The sequence below is a fragment of the Citrus clementina genome, unplaced genomic scaffold, assembly GCF_000493195.1.
Source record: "Citrus clementina cultivar Clemenules unplaced genomic scaffold, Citrus_clementina_v1.0 scaffold_6, whole genome shotgun sequence".
NCBI classification, from domain to species: Eukaryota; Viridiplantae; Streptophyta; class Magnoliopsida; order Sapindales; family Rutaceae; genus Citrus; species Citrus x clementina.
In genome coordinates, this window is record NW_006262139.1 from 10,360,137 (window position 1) to 10,366,005 (window position 5,869).

Here is a 5,869-nt window from a genome sequence, read left to right on the forward strand (position 1 = left end):
GTGACATTTTTGGCTTTGATTTAGAATAGAACAGTCTGTTAATTGATTCAATTGGTAAAATTATTTAGAGTGATATATAAAGTATAGTGTTCAATTATTAGCATTCGTAATTTTTTAAAATAATAAATTGTATTAAAATTGTCAAAAAAATGACAGTGCACGTCATATCGAGTAAAAACATGAGACCACATTGAGAATATACAATATTTAAGTCATGCTTAAGATTGAATCTTAAGTTAGGACCCTAGCATACAAATACGAATATGTGCACTAAAAATTCCTTATAACTGGAAAAAAAAAAAAAGGCTTTACACGTTATGATCTTATAAGATACTGTAGAAATCTTATGAATTTAGCTTAGTCTATTTAACCCAATTGTTGGAAGTGAAATGCACGTTCACTTGCATTGGAATTGAAAGCAAAACCTATGTTCCATATGATAATTGATGATACACTTATTAATTTAAGCGAAAAAGTAAAGAGATTCTCGCTTTTAGCATCAAGTTAGGCAGTAGATTCAATTTTGCATGCTTCTTCTTATTAAAGAATGAAAAGAGCGAACCAACTTAGTTCAACAAACCTAAAAACTAATCTTTGCACTAACAAAAAGTAACCAATAAATAAACGGAAAACACCAAAACCAGTCAGTGTCAAGCTCCATCAATGACATGCAATAATTTCTCACAATTAACACCAAAACGTGTAAACAGTACAGCTTGCCAAGTGTAATCAATAATTCAGTGTCTGTCCCATCTTTCTCATTTTCCACATGTCGTTTTCCATTTGAGTGGGTGACTGACCAAGGTTATCAGTTCGTCGCTGTTGCCTCTATTTTACTCCATTTGTTATTGCATTATATAAAGGGCCTGCTGCACTCATTTGCTTCTCATAAACAAATTCAGATTACGTTTTAAGCAGGTTTTGAAAATTACATCTTTCATTTTATCTCTTTTCTTGAAGCTGAGGGAAGCAGTATCCGACTGATTCGTTGCCTTCACCTGGGCATAAGCCTGTTTTGCAATTTGGTCCTTGGAATTTTCATTTTCAGAAAACGTTCTTTTAAGTTAGAGAAATGGCAAAGGAGACAAGATATTTGAGTTCTTTGATTGAAGTTGCGCCGGCCCTTCTGATTTCTCCAAGGTTGGAGACGATCAGAGAAGAGGATACCGAGGATTTTGATGAAGATTAGTTGTGGATCTTCCTATAGGTTTGTTAATAATGCTTTCAAACTTCAAAGTCGATGGTGCAAATTTTGTATTGGACCGTTTAATTTTGTAAATGACCCAAAACTATTTCCCAACTCGTTTTCTAATTCGCTGAGTGGATCACAACGCACGACATGACACTATTATGAACTATTGTGTGTAAATAATTAATTACCTATTATCTTATTATCACACAGCGAATGGTTTGAGAACCACTTAAATAAGAGCTGTACGTGTATCTGTTGGGATATAAATTCTGTGAACTTTGTATATTAGTTTTGTAATTGTAGTATTTCTTGTTCAAAATCACGTATCTATCTATCAAACCGACTTTAATACTAAAAGCTTATTTATTTTTTTTGACTAAATATGTAAAAAAAAAAAAAAGACATTTCAAATCTATTTAAATTTCAAAATAGAAAACGAACTCTTAACTAAATAAAAAAAGTGACAGATTCGTTTCTCTCTTTCACTCCTTCTAGAAACTCATTTACCTATGCAAAATGAGTTCCAATAGCCTTTTTAGGCTGTTGGTTAGGAATATTCTACTTTGTTACGGTACATAATCATGCAACATACATGGTTATGTAGCAGCAGTTGAATTTTTATCAAACAGTCGTAGAAATATAAAATAATAAAATTATATTTTTTCTATAATAATTGAATTTTCATCCAACGATTGTTATATAATCATTTTTGTTACATAATTATGCAACATAACAAAAATCCTCATATAAATATCTGTAACTTTCATTTTATTCTTTTGATTTCTTTTTCTTTTTTTTTTAAGACATTGATATTTTATATATACGTGTGTGTATGAAAAAACAATCCCTCAAATTTTTTATATCATCCTCTTGCACCAAAGTTATATAGCTTCACCGTTCTTGCATAGAGATTGATATAAAGTTCATGGTTTTTTTTATTTAGGAATTGGAGACTTCAAATAAGAGAGAAACCATTTTACCATAATAAAACAATAAAAAAAAAACCAAATATCTAAATTTAAATGAAGAGAACTCCCAACAATCAACTTTATTGTGTGAACACTTGACGCTAACTGAAATTAAAATATATTTCGATGTCATGTTTTTTAATGGAGTGTTTTTATGGTTAATTGATTTAAAGATCTATATTATATTTATTATTGTAATCTTATTGATTGAAACAAAAATTTTTAACCTACAAAATCTTGAGCCTCGGATCAGACATTTTTTTTTTAGTTACTCCATTTTTCAATTGTAAACGAAATAATCATTATATATGGGGAGGTTGAATCCACTTATTTATATAATATTGAGTTCAGTTTTTAGAAAAATTGAATATTATTGATATTTTAGGTTTAAGGAAAATATCAAAATACTAAAGTGATTGAAATAATTTTTTCACATAAAAATTTCTGTTTTGTGATTAATTTTTTTATTTATTATATTTTTGATATTTTTATTTTACTGAATCTTAGAAGTGCGAGAATCTCTTATAAAGGTGAACACCCGTACCCACTCCGAAAAAGTTCGTTCTCCACCTCATATTTCCCATGCTGTGAATTTAAAATTCCTCTTCACTTTCACGTTCTTTTTTTAGTATTTTCCTCGAAACTTTCGAAAATGCCCGTTCCCACTCGATGGTAAAAACAAGATTAATAAACTATAAATAAATAAAAAGTCCCAAAAGCCATGTCCTTGTCATTCACCAATCAATATATATAAATGAAGGGTCCGCTTATAATACAGCGGTTGTATCTCATACAGCCGCTTTTTATTATTTTATTAATACAACCAATAACCGGCCACCGGTACTTTTAATTATTATTTTAATTGCTTAAAAGAGGCAAATATTAAATGGTAACTATCATATCGCTCCCTCACGTTAGGTAAATATTACGATAATCAATCTAAAATTAGAAAACTATCAAAGACCCCCTCAACTTAAAAAAAGAAAATACTACTTTTTCTTTTAATTCATGAAAAAATAGTTAATATATTTAACTTATGTACTAATAAAAATATAATTAAGTAAAATTAATAGATTAATATATTTAAACAAAAATAATTATTTTATTTTATTAATATTACGTTATAAATTTAATGATATTTTACTTTAAAATGTAACTTAAGTACTAATAAGAATAATATTTTAATATAAAAATTACAATAAACTATATATTAATTAAAAAATAAATTATATATCAATTAAACTATTTTTATATTACTTTATAAATGTAATGATGTTTTGCCTAAAAAACTATCAAAACAACTTTATCAACTTTTAATCACATTAAAATCCAAGTATCTAAACATATAATAAAAACAATTCATTCCTAAATATTTGGAAGAAATCAATCTCAATATCCCACAAACCACAATACACATATAAGGACTTAAATCCCTACCTACGAAAATGATTGTAATGTTTATCCAACTATCGAATAATTATTATACCAAACATCATACTTACCCCTCAAATGTTGTTGTTGTTGTTATTATTAGTGGCTAATATATGTTCTTTGTATACCCTCTAAAAAAAAAATCATATATTAGACAAATATAAAGCATCTAATATTTCATATTTTTAAATAAAACTCACAAACAATCTTTTATGCAAATTGATTCATACAAAATTATGTCAAATTAATTACTTTATTTAATTTTTTTTGGTATAGTAATTTTTTTTTGCTAAACATTAATCAAATTTATAATGGTACATAATATGGATAATTACAAATTGAATGCTACTAATATTGAATAATGTTATATTAAATTATTTTTACAGTTATATACTTTAAGCACGACAATTACATTTCTAAATTAAATCAAATTATTTGAGTAACACTACACTCACTTGATGGTTCATGATTTGTATACTGAATAGTGTGCAATGATCACAAAATTAGTTCAATCTTACATTTATATCTATATTTTTTAAAATTAAGTTAATTTATATAACAACTAAAAATATAAAATTACGTAAAAATATTAACAAGCTTAAATTTTATATCTATATTTTTTAAATTAAATTAAATTATATTTTTGGTGAAACAATAAGTACTTAGGTTTCATTTAGGTGGGTAAAACTACCGCCAAGATAAAAAGCAATTTTGTTTTAATACCGCGTACATTTACAATTTTTTAATTTTTCCCCAAATTTTGATTCAAAATATAAATACCTCTCATTCTTCCATTGTTAGAAACCCTAGTCGAGAATTTTTTTTTTTTATATTTTGAATATTGTTGTTAAAAAATCATCAAAAAAATATGTTGTTAAAATTAGAATATAGTTTTGTGTTATTTTATATTTAAGTTTCAATTTTTTTTGTTCAAAACAATAGATATATGATCTTGCCTAAGAATTTGGATCATACCTTTGAAATTTGAATATTTTTGTTATTTTTTGCAGCCTTTTTTTCTAATTTCATTTGGTTTTTGTATTTTTTTTATGCAGAGACCCATGAAATCTAAATCTCAAATTATTAACATTTGATTTAGCTTTTGGAAGCTGTGAATTGATTTAATTTTGTAATAGTTTTATTGATATTAATAGTTTTTAAAGAGTTATTTTCTCACAAGTTTGTAAAAAAATTTCTGAACAAAAGTGGTTTTAGGCTCGACTCTTTTTGCAATTTTAACTTTTCAATAAGCCTCACATTAGGTTACTATTGTAAGTAACTGCTTAAGTGATCGAAGTTCTCATTTTTGTAATGAAACTCTTGATTTGAGTAATTTTTAAGTGCATCGGATAAATTAGTAGGACGTTATAATTTTATTTGCAAATAAATGTCAATAAATTTATGAGTAAAAAAGACCATTTGAAAAAGATAAATTAATTAAACATGCAAAATCATATTACTATAATGTTAGATTTTCATCGTACCATATTGTTGGGCATAACAAATTTCTGAAAATTATATTGAAGAACTTATTTTATAAATAGAAAATTATATACATATTTAAAAATGAAAAGGAAGAATACTCATTGTAAGAAAAAATTTTGTTAAAAAATCTCATGATTGTAGTAATAATAATTGTAGTAATAGTTTAAAAAAAACAAATAATAATAATAGTGGTAATAATACAAGTATAATATAATAATATTTATAATTAATAACATAAATATTTTGTTGAAGTAGTTGGAAATTACTAAAACTAATTTGAAAAGAAAATAGAGTGGTAAAAATTTAATTCGAATTCAAAAAAATCTTAATTCTTGATTTATTTTAGTTTAAAGATAAATAAATATGGTTAATTGAATGATAAAATGAGCATAACATTTACAAAAATCAAAATTTAAGTATAAATAAATTCAAGTTCAAGAAATCTTATCAATTCAATTGATCCCCCCAAAAAGAGAAAAAAGATAATTCAACACAAATAAATTAAGAAAATTTTAACTTTTGTAAGTTTAAACTTTTTTTATAATTTATGCTGTCAAAACTTTTAAAAAATTATTTTTTTAAAAAAAACACAGCAATTGCACGCACCTTTATATATACTTTTAATCTATTATCAAATTTTTGAAAAATTAAAGAAATTATTTAAAGGTAAAGAGAAAGCTGAAAATGAATGCATTAATTTACTTGATAACTAAAAATAATTAATTAAAATGATAAAATGAGAATAAATATGTATAAAGATTACTCGCTCAAGTATGTATATATATAGACACAC